At 36.1% G+C, this 19,362-nt stretch overlaps 1 long non-coding RNA gene across 1 annotated transcript; it reads left to right on the top strand.

Moving 5' to 3' along the window:
* The first annotated feature begins 1,424 nt into the window (after window positions 1-1,424).
* On the top strand, window positions 1,425-15,332 carry LOC134247312 (uncharacterized). The gene is made up of 2 exons (XR_009987805.1): window positions 1,425-1,663; window positions 15,122-15,332. It is a non-coding gene; the product is annotated as an uncharacterized LOC134247312 (long non-coding RNA).
* The last annotated feature ends 4,030 nt before the right edge of the window (window positions 15,333-19,362 follow it).

Here is a 19,362-nt window from a genome sequence, read left to right as displayed (position 1 = left end):
ACACGTTTCAAAGTAGGGTAATAAAATTACTCATTGCTTTCTTTTTATCACAGAATACCAAATGGTTGAGCAAAAAGCAAAACTTGACTATAGAACGGCTAAAAGAAGAAAGTACAGCAAGAATAAAGTCATTTCATCCCCTTACCCAACTTTTTACAGTCAACTTTATCTAACTTTTGTAAAACATTGGCCAACAGATCGTTTTGATAGTTGTCTTGTTGAAGAAATATATCATCAACGGAGCGAGGTGACTGAGAGTCAGTGTAGCTTATGCACACATGGTGATGCAGTTCTCGTAAGTATTCTTTCATACTTCGGAAAATAATTGTTGAAAGCATGCCCATAGGCTTCACTCAATGTCCAATCATTCTCTAATAATGCACACTGGGGACTTTTTGCAGTGTTTCTGTTTGGGGTATCAGCATGTCGATTTTTGGATTTAAATGGGTTAGAAAATTTTCTTCTTTTCGGAGTTGGGTAAGGGGATGAAATGACTTTATTCTTGCTGTACTTTCTTCTTTTAGCCGTTCTATAGTCAAGTTTTGCTTTTTTCTTAACCATTTGGTATTCTGTGATGAAAAGAAAGCAATGAGTAATTTAATTACCCTGCTTTGAAACGTGTCCTAGTAGAGAAATCCAACATATTGGTCTAATAATACGATTGTTAAAAAATAGTTGCATCGCACGTTACTGATGATGGGAATCGTTGCATCATACGTTACTTCTAAAAACCCATGTTAAAAGCGATTAAATAAATATTTTCATCACCATTCTAGAGTTAAATGGAAAAACAACGAATTTTCATTATGGTAAACTTGTAGCTGATCTTGTAACTTGATTGGGAAAAAAGTACTATCAATAAATCGAACTTTTAAGCCTCTTTATTATGGAAGTGCAAAGTGTTTAAGAAAACCGCGCATCACTGGACATTGTCCGTTATGTCAACAGATGCCTGTGTCATTCCTACAATGCAACGGCTAACACAATTAGGACTATTTTGCGTTTAAGGCATACAAATACGACATTAACTTACCTTGGTCAAATCTCCATGTAAAAACTCCACAAGGAATCGTTTCATCATACGTTACGGAATAATTGCATCATAGTAACGCTAGGGCACGGTGAATATGACGTCATAATGGATATAGCACCAAATAATTAGCCTAAAGACATTTACTAGATATTGACCTTAATGGCAGTTTTTTTTTCATGTTTGCTTAGCAAGATAAGTCAAACACTTTTCAACAAGTTTTATTCTATTTTTTAATTAATTTTTTTATCGATCGTTTGCCGTTCAAATCTACTTAAGATTATAAAAATCATTTAAATATTATACAATAATTATTTATTTGTACTCTGATTTTATACATGTTAAGTTTTATTTATTTATTAATTTATTTATTTATTTATTTATAAGTTATTTTGAAATGTAATATTAATTATATCTTCAAAGTTTTAATGTTGTCTTCAAATGCTGAGTGTAAAGGAATTTTATACTGACCAAGTCAGTCAGGTCTTTAGTGGGTCTGGGTTTTAGTGGGTTCCTTTTAAGCTCCTCCCACTGTTATCCAGCATGGAATAGCTGAGATCACAGTTCCTTCTTCGCTTCTATGATTTCATTGGTGGCATCAGATGAATTTATATATATTTACTTCGAACTCAGGTATACTAGACTTTGCCAGAAATATTTTAATTGTTTAAACACATATTAAAGAAGGCAAGTCAAAAACATGTACTTTAACATTTTGATGACTCTAGAAATGTTATGATCAAGGCCATACGACTTTGTTTACAAACATGAAATTGGCTCCTCCTACTTTTAGTAAGCATGGAATAGGTCAATAACCCTTACTTCAAGGTGAATGTCCTGGAAGAGAGTACAAGTCAGGACAATTGTACAGTATTATGTTATTATTTCACTGTCATATTATAATATTGTGAATGTCCCCTTAGAACCTTAGAACCTTAATTAGTGATATATCAATAAGTGAACTGAAATTTTTTTTGCAACTTCGGGAATGTCTTAATAATGTTTATTCACATAGAGTATTAGCCAGAATATCTAAAAAGATATTCTAAAACGAAAACTTATTCAAAGTTTTCAATAATAATAAATTACTATTCTATGCAAAATATAAAATATCTTTATTTTGTTATGAACAGCCCAGTTATATTATGTTTTAAATCATTTTCTAGTTTATCATCAATACGAGGAGTATATTAAGCCCTGGAGGATAGTTATCTTTTCCCAATATGCCAAATTTATAAACAAAGTTATAATAAGTTTCTTATGCAAGCTTGTAAAATTATATTGAAACAAGAGGCCCATGGGCCACATCGCTCACCCGAGAAGCTTTGACCATTCTGTTCTTTACTAGATTTCCCCCTTGTAATGCATATTGTGACCCTACCCAACTGATCATAATATAAACAATTTGAAATTTACACTACCCCAGGATGCTTCCACATAAGTTTCAGCTTTTCTGGTCCAGTGGTTCTTGAGAAGAAGATTTTCAAAGATTTTTCCTATATATTTCAATGTAAACATTTGATTCCTCATTGTGGCCCCGCCCTACCCCCGGGGTTCATGATTTGAACAATTTAGCATCTACACTTCCCCAGGATGCTTCCACGTAAGTTTCAGCTTTTCTGGCCCAGTGGTTCTTGAGAAGAAGATTTTCAAAGATTTTTCCTATATATTTCTATGTAAAACTTTGATTCCCCATTGTGGCCCCACCCTACCCCCGGGGGTCATGATTGAACAATGTAGCATCAACACTAAGCTTTTCTGGCCCAGTGGTTCTTGAGAAGAAGATTTTCAAAGGTTTTCCTATATATTTCTATGTAAAACCTAGATTCCCCCTTGTGGCCCCGCCCTACCCCTGGGGGTCATGATTTGAACAGTTTAGAATCTACACTACCCCAGGATGCTTCCACATAAGTTTCAGCTTTTCTGGCCAAGTGGTTCTTGGGAAGAAGATTTTCAAAGATTTACCTATATTTCTATGTAAAACTTTGATTCCCCATTGTGGCCCCACCCTATCCCCAGGGATCATGATTTGAACAATTTAGCATCTACAATTCCCTAGGATGCTTCCAAGTAAGTTTCAGCTTTTCTGGCCAAGTGGTTCTTGAGAAGAAGATTTTCAAATATATTTCTTATATATTTCTATGCAAAACTTTGATTCCCCATTGTGGCCCCGCTACCCCCGGGGGTCATGATTTGAACAATTTAAAATATACATTACCCCAGGATGCTTCCACGTAATTTTCAGCTTTTCTTGCCCTGTGTTTTTTTAAAGATTTATCCTATATATTTCTATGTAAAACTTTGATTTCCCATTGTGGAAACGCCCTACCCCCGGGGGTCATGATTTGAACATTTTAGCATCTACAATTCCCTAGGATGCTTCCAAATAAGTTTCAGCTTTTCTGGCCCAGTGGTTCTTGAGAAGAAGATTTTCAAAGATTTTTCCTATATATTTCTTTGTAAAACTTTGATTCCCCAATGTGGCCCCACCCTACTCCCCGGGGGCCATGATTTGAACAATTTAGCATCTACACTACCCAAGGATGCTTCCAAGTAAGTTTCAGCTTTTCAGGCCCAGTGGTTCTTGAGAAGAAGTTTCAAAGATTTTTCCTTAAATTTCTATATAAAACTTTGATTCCCCATTGTGGCCCCGCCCTACCCCCGGGGGTCATGATTTGAACAATTTAGCATCTACACTTCCCCAGGATGCTTCCAAATAAGTTTCAGCTTTTCTGGCCCAGTGGTTCTTGAGGAGAAGATTTTTAAATATTTTACCTATATATTTCTATGTAAAATTATGATTCTCCATTGTGGCCCCAACCTACCCCCGGGGGTCATGATTTGAATAATTTTGATTCTACACTACCCCAGGATGCTTCCACGTAAGTTTCAGCTTTTCTGGCCCAGTGGTTCTTGAGAAGAAGATTTTCAAAGATTTTTCCTATATATTTCTATGTAAAACTTTTATTCCCCATTCTGGCCCCACCCTACCCCCGGGGGTCATGATTTGAGCAATTTAGCATCAACACTTAGCTTTTCTGGCCCAGTGGTTCTTGAGAAGAAGATTTTCAAAGATTTTTCCTATATATTTCTATGTAAAACTTTGATTCCCCATTGTGGCCCCACCCTATCCCCAGGGATCATGATTTGAACAATTTAGCATCTACAATTCCCTAGGATGCTTCCAAGTAAGTTTCAGCTTTTCTGGCCAAGTGGTTCTTGAGAAGAAGAATTTCATAAATGTTCCTTTAATTTCTATATAAAAATTTGATTTCCCATTGTGGCCCCACCCTACCCCCGGGGGTCATGATTTTAACAATTTAGAATCTACACTACCCCAGGATGCTTCCACGTAAGTTTCAGCTTTTCTGGCCCAGTGGTTCTTGAGAAGAAGATTTTCAAAGATTTTTCCTTAAATTTCTATGTAAAACTTTGATTCCCCATTGTGGAAACGCCCTACCCCCGGGGGTCATGATTTGAACATTTTAGCATCTACAATTCCCTAGGATGCTTCCAAATAAGTTTCAGCTTTTCTGGCCCAGTGGTTCTTGAGAAGAAGATTTTCAAAGATTTTTCCTATATATTTCTATGTAAAACTTTGATTCCCCAATGTGGCCCCACCCTACTCCCCGGGGGCCATGATTTGAACAATTTAGCATCTACACTACCCAAGGATGCTTCCAAGTAAGTTTCAGCTTTTCAGGCCCAGTGGTTCTTGAGAAGAAGTTTCAAAGATTTTTCCTTAAATTTCTATATAAAACTTTGATTCCCCATTGTGGCCCCGCCCTACCCCCGGGGGTCATGATTTGAACAATTTAGCATCAACACTACCCCAGGATGCTTCCAAATAAGTTTCAGCTTTTCTGGCCCAGTGGTTCTTGAGAAGAAGATTTTTAAAGATTAACCTATATATTTCTATGTAAAACTATGATTCCCTTGTGGCCCCACCCTACCCCCCGGGGTCATGATTTGAATAATTTTGATTCTACACTACCCCAGGATGCTTCCACGTAAGTTACAGCTTTTCTGGCCCAGTGGTTCTTGAGAAGAAGATTTTCAAATTTTTCCTATATATTTCTATGTAAAACCTAGATTCCCCTTGTGGCCCCGCCCTACCCCTGGGGGTCATGATTTGAACAGTTTAGAATCTACACTACCCCAGGATGCTTCCACATAAGTTTCAGTTTTTCTGGCCAAGTGATTCTTGGGAAGAAGATTTTCAAAGATTTACCTATATTTCTATGTAAAACTATGATTCCCCATTGTGGCCCCACCCTACCCCGGGGGTCATGATTTGAATAATTTTGATTCTACACTACCCCAGGATGCTTCCACGTAAGTTTCAGCTTTTCTGGCCCAGTGGTTCTTGAGAAGAAGATTTTCAAAGATTTTTCTTATATATTTCTATGTAAAACTTTGATTCCCCATTGTGGCCCCACCCTACCCCCAGGGGTCATGATTGAACAATGTAGCATCAACACTACCCGAGGATGCTTCCAAGTAAGTTTCAGCTTTTCTGGTCCAGTGGTTCTTGAGAAGAAGATTTTCAAAGATTTTTCCTATATATTTCTATGTAAAACTTTGATTCCCCATTGTGGCCCCACCCTATCCCCAGGGATCATGATTTGAACAATTTAGCATCTACAATTCCCTAGGATGCTTCCAAGTAAGTTTCAGCTTTTCTGGCCAAGTGGTTCTTGAGAAGAAGAATTTCATAAATGTTCCTTAAATTTCTATATAAAAATTTGATTTCCCATTGTGGCCCCACCCTACCCCCGGGGGTCATGATTTTAACAATTTAATATCTTCACTACCCCAGGATGCTTCCACGTAAGTTTCAGCTTTTCTGGCCCAGTGGTTCTTGAGAAGAAGATTTTCAAAGATTTTTCCTTAAATTTCTATGTAAAACTTTGATTCCCCATTGTGGAAACGCCCTACCCCCGGGGGTCATGATTTGAACATTTTAGCATCTACAATTCCCTAGGATGCTTCCAAATAAGTTTCAGCTTTTCTGGCCCAGTGGTTCTTGAGAAGAAGATTTTCAAAGATTTTTCCTATATATTTCTATGTAAAACTTTGATTCCCCAATGTGGCCCCACCCTACTCCCCGGGGGCCATGATTTGAACAATTTAGCATCTACACTACCCAAGGATGCTTCCAAGTAAGTTTCAGCTTTTCAGGCCCAGTGGTTCTTGAGAAGAAGTTTCAAAGATTTTTCCTTAAATTTCTATATAAAACTTTGATTCCCCATTGTGGCCCCGCCCTACCCCCGGGGGTCATGATTTGAACAATTTAGCATCAACACTACCCCAGGATGCTTCCAAATAAGTTTCAGCTTTTCTGGCCCAGTGGTTCTTGAGAAGAAGATTTTTAAAGATTAACCTATATATTTCTATGTAAAACTATGATTCCCTTGTGGCCCCACCCTACCCCCCGGGGTCATGATTTGAATAATTTTGATTCTACACTACCCCAGGATGCTTCCACGTAAGTTACAGCTTTTCTGGCCCAGTGGTTCTTGAGAAGAAGATTTTCAAATTTTTCCTATATATTTCTATGTAAAACCTAGATTCCCCTTGTGGCCCCGCCCTACCCCTGGGGGTCATGATTTGAACAGTTTAGAATCTACACTACCCCAGGATGCTTCCACATAAGTTTCAGTTTTTCTGGCCAAGTGATTCTTGGGAAGAAGATTTTCAAAGATTTACCTATATTTCTATGTAAAACTATGATTCCCCATTGTGGCCCCACCCTACCCCGGGGGTCATGATTTGAATAATTTTGATTCTACACTACCCCAGGATGCTTCCACGTAAGTTTCAGCTTTTCTGGCCCAGTGGTTCTTGAGAAGAAGATTTTCAAAGATTTTTCTTATATATTTCTATGTAAAACTTTGATTCCCCATTGTGGCCCCACCCTACCCCCAGGGGTCATGATTGAACAATGTAGCATCAACACTACCCGAGGATGCTTCCAAGTAAGTTTCAGCTTTTCTGGTCCAGTGGTTCTTGAGAAGAAGATTTTCAAAGATTTTTCCTATATATTTCTATGTAAAACTTTTATTCCCCATTCTGGCCCCACCCTACCCCCGGGGGTCATGATTTGAGCAATTTAGCATCAACACTTAGCTTTTCTGGCCCAGTGGTTCTTGAGAAGAAGATTTTCAAAGATTTTTCCTATATATTTCTATGTAAAACTTTGATTCCCCATTGTGGCCCCACCCTATCCCCAGGGATCATGATTTGAACAATTTAGCATCTAAAATTCCCTAGGATGCTTCCAAGTAAGTTTCAGCTTTTCTGGCCAAGTGGTTCTTGAGAAGAAGAATTTCATAAATGTTCCTTAAATTTCTATATAAAAATTTGATTTCCCATTGTGGCCCCACCCTACCCCCGGGGGTCATGATTTGAACAATATAGCATCAACACTACCCCAGGATGCTTCCACGTAAGTTTCAGCTTTTCTGGCCCAGTGGTTCTTGAGAAGAAGATTTTCAAAGATTTTTCCTTAAATTTCTATGTAAAACTTTGATTCCCCATTGTGGAAACGCCCTACCCCCGGGGGTCATGATTTGAACATTTTAGCATCTACAATTCCCTAGGATGCTTCCAAATAAGTTTCAGCTTTTCTGGCCCAGTGGTTCTTGAGAAGAAGATTTTCAAAGATTTTTCCTATATATTTCTTTGTAAAACTTTGATTCCCCAATGTGGCCCCACCCTACTCCCCGGGGGCCATGATTTGAACAATTTAGCATCTACACTACCCAAGGATGCTTCCAAGTAAGTTTCAGCTTTTCAGGCCCAGTGGTTCTTGAGAAGAAGTTTCAAAGATTTTTCCTTAAATTTCTATATAAAACTTTGATTCCCCATTGTGGCCCCGCCCTACCCCCGGGGGTCATGATTTGAACAATTTAGCATCTACACTTCCCCAGGATGCTTCCAAATAAGTTTCAGCTTTTCTGGCCCAGTGGTTCTTGAGGAGAAGATTTTTAAATATTTTACCTATATATTTCTATGTAAAATTATGATTCTCCATTGTGGCCCCAACCTACCCCCGGGGGTCATGATTTGAATAATTTTGATTCTACACTACCCCAGGATGCTTCCACGTAAGTTTCAGCTTTTCTGGCCCAGTGGTTCTTGAGAAGAAGATTTTCAAAGATTTTTCCTATATATTTCTATGTAAAACTTTTATTCCCCATTGTGGCCCCACCCTACCCCCAGGGATCATGATCTGAACAATTTAGCATCTACAATTCCCTAGGATGCTTCCAAGTAAGTTTCAGCTTTTCTGGCCCAGTGGTTCTTGAGAAGAAGATTTTCAAAGATTTTTCCTTAAATTTCTATATAAAACTTTGATTCCCCATTGTGGCCCCACCCTACCCCCGGGGGTCATGATTTGAACAATATAGCATCAACACTACCCCCAGGATGCTTCCAAGAAAGTTTCAGCTTTTCTGGCCCAGTGGTTCTTGAGAAGAAGATTTTCAAAGATTTTTCCTATATATTTCTATGTAAAACTGTTATTTCCCATTGTGGCCCAACCCTACCCCCGGGGGTCATAATTTGAACAATTTAGCATCAACACTACCCCAGGATGCTTCCAAATAAGTTTCAGCTTTTCTGGCCAAGTGGTTCTTGAGAAGAAGATTTTTAAAGATTAACCTATATATTTCTATGTAAAACTATGATTCCCCATTGTGGCCACACCCTACCCCCGGGGTCATGATTTTAACAATTTAGAATCTATACTACCCCAGGATGCTTCCACGTAAGTTACAGCTTTTCTGGCCCAGTGGTTCTTGAGAAGAAGATTTTCAAATTTTTCCTATATATTTCTATGTAAAACTTTTATTCCTCATTGTTGCCCCATCCTACCCCCGGGGGTCATGATTTGAACAATTTAGCATCAACACTACCCCAGGATGCTTCCAAGTAAGTTTCAGCTCTCCTGGCCCAGTGGTTCTTGAGAAGAAGATTTTCAAAGATGTTTCCTATATATTTCTATGTAAAACTGTTATTCCCCATTGTGACCCCACCCTACCCCCGGGGGTCATAATTTGAACAATTTAGCATATACACTACTCCAGGATGCTTCCAAATAAGTTTCAGCTTTTCTGGCCTAGTGGTTCTTGAGAAGAAGATTTTTAAAGATTTACCTATATATTTCTGTGTAATACTATGATTCCCCATTGTGGCCCCGCCCTACCACCGGTGGGCAAATTTTGACCAAACTTGGTACAAAGCATTCTTGGGTGAAGGGGAATTTAAATTGTAATGAAGGGCCATGTCTCTTCACAAGGGGAGATAATCAAGAAAAGACAAAAATAGGGTGTGGTCATTAAAAAATCTTCTTCTCAAGAACCACTGGGCCAGAAAAACTGAAACTTATGTGGAAGCATGCTGGGGAAATGTAGATTCTAAATTGTTCAAATCATGACCCCTGGGGGTTGGGCGGGGCCACAATGGGGAATCAATTTTTACATAGAAATATATGGGAACATTTTTTAAAAACCTTCTCCTCAAGAACCACTGGGCCACAAATGCTGAAACTTACGTGGAAGCATCCTGGGGTAGTTTAGAATCAAAATTATTCAAATCATGACCCCGGGGGGTAGGGTGGGGCCACTATAGGGATTCAAAGTTTTACATAGAAATATATAGGAAAAATCTTTGAAAATCTTCTTCTCAAGAAACACTAGGGCAGAAAAACTGAAACTTACTTGCAAGCATCCTGGGGTAGTGTTGCTGCTAAATTGTTTAAATCATGACCCCCGGGGGTAGGGTGGGGCCACAATGGGGAATCAAAGTTTTATATAGAAATTTAAGGAAAAACTTTGAAAATCTTCTTCTCAAGAAACACTGGGCCAGAAAAGCTGAAACTTACTTGGAAGCATCCTAGGGAATTGTAGATGCTAAATTGTTCAAATCATGATCCCTGGGGGTAGGGTGGGGCCACAATGGGGAATCAAAGTTTTACATAGAAATATATAGGAAAAATCTTTGAAAATCTTCTTCTCAAGAACCACTGGGCCAGAAAAGCTGAAACTTACTTGGAAGCATCCTAGGGAATTGTAGATGCTAAAATGTTCAAATCATGATCCCTGGGGGTAGGGTGGGGCCACAATGGGGAATCAAAGTTTTACATAGAAATATATAGGAAAAATCTTTGAAAATCTTCTTCTCAAGAACCACTGGGCCAGAAAAGCTGAAACTTACGTGGAAGCATCCTGGGGTAGTGTAGAATCAAAATTTTTCGTACATATCACGAAAAAAAATCTAGGTTTATTTTAACCTTAATAAGGCTTTGTCATCATAAAACATGCTAAAAAAATTGCTTGGAAATTCTGAAAATATCTGAAAAAAAGGAAAATATTTATGACCCATTATTAGAAACATTATTTTTAACTTTAATTACTTAAAACAGTGCTGCTCTTAACCTTATAAATAACATTGCCACTTTAGGTTTACCGTTAGCATTTTAATTAATATCGAAATTTCATTTGGAAATAAAAGTTTTATGTACCAAAGGTTAATTTAATTTTTTTAAAATGCATATTATATTAAAATTCGTTCAAATACTAAAGATATATTTAATTCATATGTTATCAGTCTAAACATTTTCATAGTAATACAGTTTCTGTACACCATGTTCAATAAACATCAAAGGATCAAAAGTGAATTAGAAGGTCACCACGAGTCCCAGACAAGGTGGACAGGGTATACACGGGTACCAGTAAGTAAATGTCAATCAAGTTCCAGCATCCAATGATGGACCTTCTTGCACTTGATTGACAGGGCTACCCAGACCTGGTATTTTTGAAGGCGGTGCTTAAAATCTCTGCCTTTAAGAAGAAGTCGAAAATGTGAAAAGTTTACGGACGGACAGACGGACGGACGGACGACGGACAAAATGTGATCAGAAAAGCTCACTTGAGCCTTCAGCTCAGGTGAGCTAAAAAGTATTACATTTTTCCGTAGATGAAAATTGCACTAGAGATTTTTTCCGTATATTTTTGCGACACTTTCAATGTTCTTAATATATGATTTTAAAAAAGTTCACAGATATGCTTTGCTAAAAAAGTGCAATGATTAGACATTAATTGAAATTTATTGTTTAACCATTGTTAAAAGGTTACACATGCCTGTGTAAAATTAACAAATGAACAAAATCTAAAGATTTTATTGTGAGCTTCAAATATCACAATTTTAAGGATGAGCGAGATTGATGGACACAAACCAAATTAATATATGTTTGCAGTGGTTAATTTACCTAAAATATTTAGCATTTAACACTAAAAGAAACATATAGCTGTCATATTGTAATTTTTTAATTTACCGGGTGGTAGTGAATAGAAAAAATACAGTATGACACAGCACTTCTTTGCTTCGCAGTTCACACCATCCAATATCTGATTTCTTTTTAAATATTTGCTCTGTAATGAGAGAAACTGATTTTTAATAATCAGAAAATAAATTGTTCGTCATAGATGAGTTAAATACTTTTAATTAATTATGTACATTTCAGAGGGAATTTAATTTTTCAAAAGAGATAAATATGATTCGTATGACAAGACTTGTTTCTGTATAAGACATTGCTAGGTGTGTCAATGAAATTTGATTTAAAGAAATAACAAACAGTATTAAACAATCAGAAGCGGGATCAGATGAGCATTTACCTGTCGACCGGTCACATCCGCCGGTTCCTTAATGTCAAGAACGGGAAACGACGGTAAAAAAAAATCCGTCAACAACTCAGTGTGTAAATAATGGCCCAACATTTAGTATGAAAAACGCCAGTTAGCATTCAATATTACTTTTTGTTATATTGAAACACTACGCTAAATATGGTTTGTACATGTAGGGGCAATTGGGGTAAGTGGACACATTAAGGGTTTAATTTGAGTCTGAAAAGTTCTAACCTAAACCAATCTTTCTTGTATTATACTAAACTCATAGTTCACTGTTATCTCTTAGTAGTGTAAAATATTTTTAAACATAATGCAAATGGTTTGAAGAATATGTGCTTCGAAGTTTAAATTTAAAAAGTGTTCACTTACCCCAAAGATATGGGGTAAATGGTCAATTTTGAAAAATGTGAAAATAAAGTACTCATTATCTTTAAGTATGAAATTAGTCACCTTTTTATACTTAATTATGTACAAAAAAGTTAAAATTAGTTAATTTATTTTTAATTTTCTTCCCAATTGAAATTATTTAATTTTAAGCCTTATGAAATTAATCACTGTTTTTTATCTTTTCCTTTTCATTTCTGAAAAATATTGAAATGCATATTTTTTTTTAATTTAATGGCATAAAATCATTGATATAATTCAAAAGCTCAAAACATCCAATTTTTTACAGTACTTAACACAGGTTACAAAACATTCTACAACACATGACTGATGAGAAAGTGGAACGTCAAATTAAAATGAAAAAAATTATCAGTGCTTGTCACATACAAAATGTTCTAACTGGCGACCATACTTCCCAGTGCAGGATTCATGGTACCAGTCATCACATCTTCTACACTTTATCCAGTCCTCGTCATCAGAATCCTCGTCATAAAAGTACCCCCCACAGTAGGAGCAGCAGTTTTCAGTAACTTCACTGGTAGCAGTATGAGAAGGGGTGTTCTCCTTTGCAGTGGCTTTTGATTTTGTCTTCTTTGACTTAAGCTGTTTCCTCAATTTTTCCAGATCTTTCTTTTGTTTCTTTTCTTCACGCTCTTTTTTTCTGATTTCCTTTTCCGTCTGATCCTTTTCTCTTTTTTCCTCCTTCTGTTTGATTTCATTGATGAATTCATTCTCTGTTATACATCTTGCACCAAACACTTTTTTAGTTTTTCTTTCAGCAGGTGTTTTGACAACTGTTGGAAGTTGAAGTGATCTTGTAATATCTTCCGAGACTGAAGAGGAGCTCTGTGGAACCTGGGTTGGCTGACCAGTGGATACTGACGTGTTTTCAGCTGATGCAACTTCTCCCTCACTGGTTGTGCTGGTCACTGATGCTAAGACAGAAGTTTTTGATGGCCCAAATGCCTCTGCAGGAATAGCAAGGGGGTTGAAGGGGAAAATTCCGGTGGCTCTAAAACCTCCAAAGATATTTACCATGTTCATTTTCTCATTATATGCATGTGAGAAAATTCCGCAAAAGTCATATCTGGAAATTTGTCTGCCAGGATTTGATTTTAAAAACAATTCGCATTGCTTGTAGTATGCCTTCTTTAAGGGCCCAAAAACACTTCGGTCCAGTGGTTGTGTCCAATGTGTTGTGTGAGGCGGTAAGCAGAATATTTCAACATCATTGGCCTTCGCTGCTTCTAAAAGATTAAGTGTGATATGAGAGGCATGGCCATCCACTATCAGTAACACTGGTCTTTGAGGTGAGAGGTTGGTCAAGAAAATCTTTTCGAACCACATTCCAAAGAGTTCTCCATCAATAAATGAACTTTCACTGCATGCAAACAGTGTGTTCTTTGGGGCACTGCTCATTAAAGCTTGACTGATTCTTTTTCCTTTGAAAATCACCATAGGTGGCAAAACATGGGCCTCAGCATTTACACAACACAAAACAAACTGTGATGTTTTCACCCCTTTCACCACTTGTTTTGGCATGAATGGCTTTCTTCCCCTTCCTCCCCACAATTTTTGATGTCTGATGAACTGTACTGAATCCTGTTTCATCTGCATTAAATATTTGCTGGGGCTTTGACTTTATATTGAGTTTATCCATCAGATTCCCTAACTTAGTAAAGTGGTCTGAAAATACATTTGGATTTAGCATAGTACTACGAGCAGCACTCAAACCTTCAGGCTTACGGAGAGATAAGCATGGGTGCCGATCTCGAAATCCCTGCCACCAGTCATATCCTGCCATTTTCTTTTCTTGATTAAATGGATTTTTTCTTCCGGACTGTGCAATTACTGAATATGCAAGCTTACACACATCTGATATTGTCAAACCAAACCCGCGTTCCTCCATTTCCAAAATGTGACCAACAAGAGAGTTTTCTTCCTCTTTAGACAGAATGGTTGGTTTTGATGCTGGAGACTCCAAATCCATTGTTAAAAGTCTCCTCGACAGGGTTGTTCTTGGAATGCCAAATACTTTAGAAGCTTTAAACTTGGTCATTTTCCCCGTTTTAACACACTGAACAGCGTTACTCAAAGATTTTCTGTCCCATTTCCCTTGCTTGGGTACCCAGTCTTTTTTCTTTCTAGCCATTTTCCAGTGTTAGATTAAACAAACAGATTAGAATAAAGTTAAAATTCGAATATATTTTCCATGACGAATGATCAAAAGTCTTAGATGTATACACATTTGTCACCCTTGCATACAATCCTCTAGCTTCTGCACTTCTTGGAGCCGTGAAGAGTTTTAATAACTCAGTGTATTTCAGATAGCGATTAATTACCCAGTTTATTTAAACTTTCATCCATCGGCCAATATAAACTTTTAATATAACAAAAACTTTGTTGCTGTACATACAATGACAACAAACGTAAAATTGTAAAAGGGAGATACACGTACATGAAAATGATTGTTCTATTTTGTCTGTATCATGTTTTACTTTTTCTCCAAAGCTATGACTAAGAAGAACATGTTGAGGATTCCCTATGTTTTTTTAATTTAATAATGTAATTCTTCAACAATATGTATGTCAAAAAAAACCTTAGTCCACTCAGTGTTGAGAAGGGCGCAATAAATATATTTTGTTGCATAAATAAAGTTTTAATTTCAAGCAAATTTATTTTTAAAAGTATAAAAACAATTATTTTAAGTAAAAAAATCTTTTGAAGAAATTCTGAAATTAGATAAATCACAGATATATACACTGTACAATAAAGGAATCTGAATTTACCAAATGAATAAAAGTTTTTGCTTGATTTAGAGCGATAAAAATGCTGAATCAAAAGGGAGTTGATAGCAATGATTCAGAAATCAAAATGATGATAAATCAAGAACTGAAACATTAAGTTTGATTTATTGATAAAGGAATGCTATTAAAAAGATTTTTTAACACAACCCTTTATAAGCTAAAATCATCTTATAGGAGGTACATGTATATCTTAATTATTTTTTTTTCAGTGAAATTGTAGATAAAGAGATAGGAGGACTTTTCCTGCTCACCCTGACCCCAGCGGCTCGCAGGGTTGAGGAATTGAAGTGTTTCCTAACCTGTATAAAATGCAATCAAGACACTTGATGAAAGAAAAAAAGAAAGAAATTGTAAACGAAATGCTTAAATATGTTGTCTCACATTAAAAAATTGCTTTTGAAGAAATATTCTTTTAAACCACTTCTAATTTTTTGCAACGAAAGGTCGATAATTTATATGGATCTTGACTCCAGAAACGTGTATCAGAAAATTTGTGTGTGTGTGTGTGTGTGTGTGAGGGTGTGTGTGTGTGAGAGAGGGTCCGTGAGTGTGTGTCTGTGTGTGTGAGTGTGTTTGTGAGGGTGTGTGAGAGAGGGTGTGTGTGTGTGTGTGAGGGTGTGTGTGTGTCGTTGCCATCGTTAATAGCCGAAAAGGTTTGAAAATTTGAGATCCTGTGTTCAAATGGAACATATTTTAAACACTGAATTTTTCTGAGAATCGTTTCATTTGATACCTGATGCAAGTTAAATGTTAATCAAGAACGAAAGAAAAACATTTTTTTTACCTTTTGTCAACGTTGTAATGGTAACGAAGAGTAACTATAAAGGTTTTAGCTATTGCTGAACACTTTGAAATTCAAGAAATTTAAGATTGGCAAATTAAACATATACATGTATGTCATTTACCATCTCTTATCGACAACTCCTCTTTTACCAATGAGTGAAATTGAATTAGACTTTCACAGAATGTTTGTTACATATACGTGGGTCGTTCAATAAGTAATGCGGGTCGTTCAATAAGTAATGCAATACACGGTATATCATAATAAATATTGAGGCCTTACGAGCGTGTTTTCAAAAGCCATAATTTCCTTAATTTCACATTTCCTCCTTCATTACAATAATTTCATTTCAGATTACTTTTCCAATTATATATCTGTTATGTAAAACTTTCAGATAAAAACAAATAAAGCTGCGTCGACTATTAATTGGACATACAAGCAGGCAATGGTGTACTTTCTGCTATGTTAACGAGCCATCCATTTCACACTTCTACATAAAATCACAGCAATAATAACTCCTGTGTGACGTAAATGACGCCATTGTTCACAAAAGATTTGCTTGAATCGTTAAAACTGTGTACCGAAATTAATGACAAAAGCAAACCAGCGTCTCACCGATAGAACGGTGATTATTATAATTATACAAATTCTCCTTTCCATGCATCTAAAGGGACAAGGACTATTCAATTAAAAGATGAATTTTCATAAACAGGAAAATTGTGACAAAAAGCACATAGCGGCTGTGATGGCAGGGGATGCTCACTCCACGGCAACTGATCCCACCTCTGATGTTTTCGAAGTCCATGTTTGCTCCGCTCCTATTTTCTTATGTTAAAGCAATATGAGCTGCAACTTTGATGTCGGATTTTTTTTATTGTTGCAAATTGTAAATAGTTATTTCAATGACAGAAAAAAATTACATTAATAAACATCTGTTGTTCAAATTTGAGATGGAAGAACTATCTATAAGCTTCGATTGAATCAAATTACATTATTGTCGTCCGGTACAAATTATTTTTTCTTTAAAAAAGCGGAAAATTATATCAGATATCGAAATATAAGAATAATAGACTAGGAAATCATGCATTTTATTTTTGATAAGTTTTTGCGTCTAATAAAAATTTTATGAAGCTGGGAGCGTCAGGTGCCTGCGGTTTGTATAGGATAGTTCTAATTTTTACAAAATATGGCGAAAATATATTTTTACAAAGACCAATGATTATTGAAAATTTAGTTACATTGTTATTGTTTAAAGTGTACTTTTTAAAGATTCCATGGGTGTTACGTACTTTTTTAAATCTGTAGAGAGTCCGATAATATATACATGTACAAACAATGAATTTTATTTTCACATTTTCATATTTTCAACTGCCAATAAATCTATTTCAAAAAGATAGAAGGAAAATGCAAGAAAGAAAAAAATCTTTTTATTATCTGCAAAGTTAAGGTATAAAGAAGGTGTTGCTGTTCTTTTGTTATTTTCCCTAAATGTGTAGCAGATTAAAAAAAGAATTTTCATGTTGCAGAAACTCATATTAATTTTTTTCAAATGCAACAATATATAAAGCACAACGAGAAACAATATTTGGAAGGTGTGTATTGACTTCCAATTTGCAATTAAATGATGTGAAAATTAGTCTTACGGCAAAATATATGATTTTCCGTTTTTTTAAATAGAGAATCCACATTGTTCTTAAAAAGTGCCTTCTTGAAACAAAATAATTTTGATATATACACAAAGAGGCAGGAATTTTCTTCAAAACTGCCATTTCCGATTTTTGTTTCAAAGAGGCACATTTTTGAAAAACGCAAAAATTGAATAAAAATTATTCCCCAAACCAAATGCAAAATGTGTACTTTAAATAACACTGCAAAACCATCGTGTCCGAAATGGTCTAATGGATATGCTGATGGACTTCCAACTAGTACTTTTACCAGAGAATGGGTTCGAATCCTGGAATGGATAATTTTTGCATATTTTCACCATATGTAATAGTAGTGCAATGAAATTATATATATTTTGAAAGAGAGAGGGAGAAGGGGAGGGGGGAGATTGTCAAGAAGTTAATTGAGTAATAACTATACTGTAAACCAACTTTTATTCGCGACGACTTTATTTCGCGATTAACCGGGAGTAAACTAGTTCGCGGCGATTATTTTTCGCGATCAAGCCTTTTTGAAACTGTTTTAATAGCAAAAGAGACTTTAAGGACCCGTTCACGGCGAGAAATATTCGCGATGACGAGACTCTCGCGAACCTCGCGAAAATTTCTCGCACGCGAATAAATGTTGGTTTACAGTATACTGTGGTTTCATTAATTTTCGTTGGCATCAATTTTCGTGGATTTTAAAACAGACGTTTTCGAGGACACGTCATTTCGTGGACAAAAGCATTGCCTATACAAATATATATCATATTTCTTAATTCGATGAACATTTGAATTCGTGGATCTGCTCAACAACGAAATCCTCGAAAATTGGTGCTCAACGAATATTGATGAAACCACAGTATTAGAAATGCTGGATTAAGGAGGCTCATTACACCACTTTTTGATGACGTACTACACAAAAAAAATAAACCTCCATTGTGTCGACCGGTTTCCTCTGGGGACGTTGTTTAGTGTTTGAATAAATATGGCGGGGAAAACAGTATATTCCCTGTATATCTGGTTTGAACAGGACAAACAATTGATTAACAAACAATATCCAATCATTAAATAAAGAATAGCAGATAATTAAATACAAGACCTCAAAGCTGAAATTTATTGTTCAGCAAAATTTATTTTTTACAACATGCATTTTATAGATTACTTATCCTTGCAATATTTTTAACAAGTCAATACCTCCTCTTATTAAGATTTAAAAAAGTAGAATAAGAATGTCTTCACATACATACATGTCAATAGCATTAAATATTATTGTGACGTACCATCGTTTTTGAAGGGGGGGGGGGGCAAGCCAGAGAAAAAAAACGAAACTCCTATTTAGTTAGAGGAGGGGGATGAAGGTCCCACTTCCTTCAGCACCAAATTTTATTCATTCAAGATGACTTCACCCTTGCTTGGCTTTACTGTAACAAAAAGGGGGAGGAAGCTATCGGTGGTCTTTCAATGAAGATTTTTTAAAAGTAAAGAGATATTTGGAAAAAAAAGTGTGGGGAGCGCTTCCATCAGCTGCTACGTGCCTGTGTTCTCTCCCCCGTAACATTTTGCATGGGGTATAATAATTGGTCAGAAAAGTACCATAGCTGACATTTTTCATTAATATAGTGTTAGTCATAGGATGTGAGAGACATATACTTTTACCAAAAAATGTGACGCCAGTTGGAAAGAAAACTTGAGCTTATGTGTTTATTTCATGGTCTTACATGGCTGTGGATTTTAATTTTGATTCTGTAAAAATAATGTTCAATATTTCAGCTAAAAAAATTTTTTTTTTTAAAAATATGCATGAAATTGTTCAATAATCATTACGATTGTAATTAAAGGCTGAAAAGGTAATTTCTATATACTTATAACATTTCTTGTAAACAAAGAATCGGTTGGTTCTGAGGACCCGACCTCCATATTTATAAGATTACATTGTAATATATGCATGTAATCGTAATTGCTCTCACATTTGATCCTGTAATTATCTTAAAACTGAATTAACAATAATAATTTAACTTCA

Source organism: Saccostrea cucullata, unplaced genomic scaffold, assembly GCF_032062105.1.
Source record: "Saccostrea cucullata isolate Sc308-1 unplaced genomic scaffold, CSIRO_AGI_Scuc_v1 ctg61, whole genome shotgun sequence".
In the NCBI taxonomy this organism is placed as follows: Eukaryota; Metazoa; Mollusca; class Bivalvia; order Ostreida; family Ostreidae; genus Saccostrea; species Saccostrea cuccullata.
Note: the sequence above shows the minus strand (reverse complement) of the source record. Positions and strands in the feature narration are given on the sequence as shown.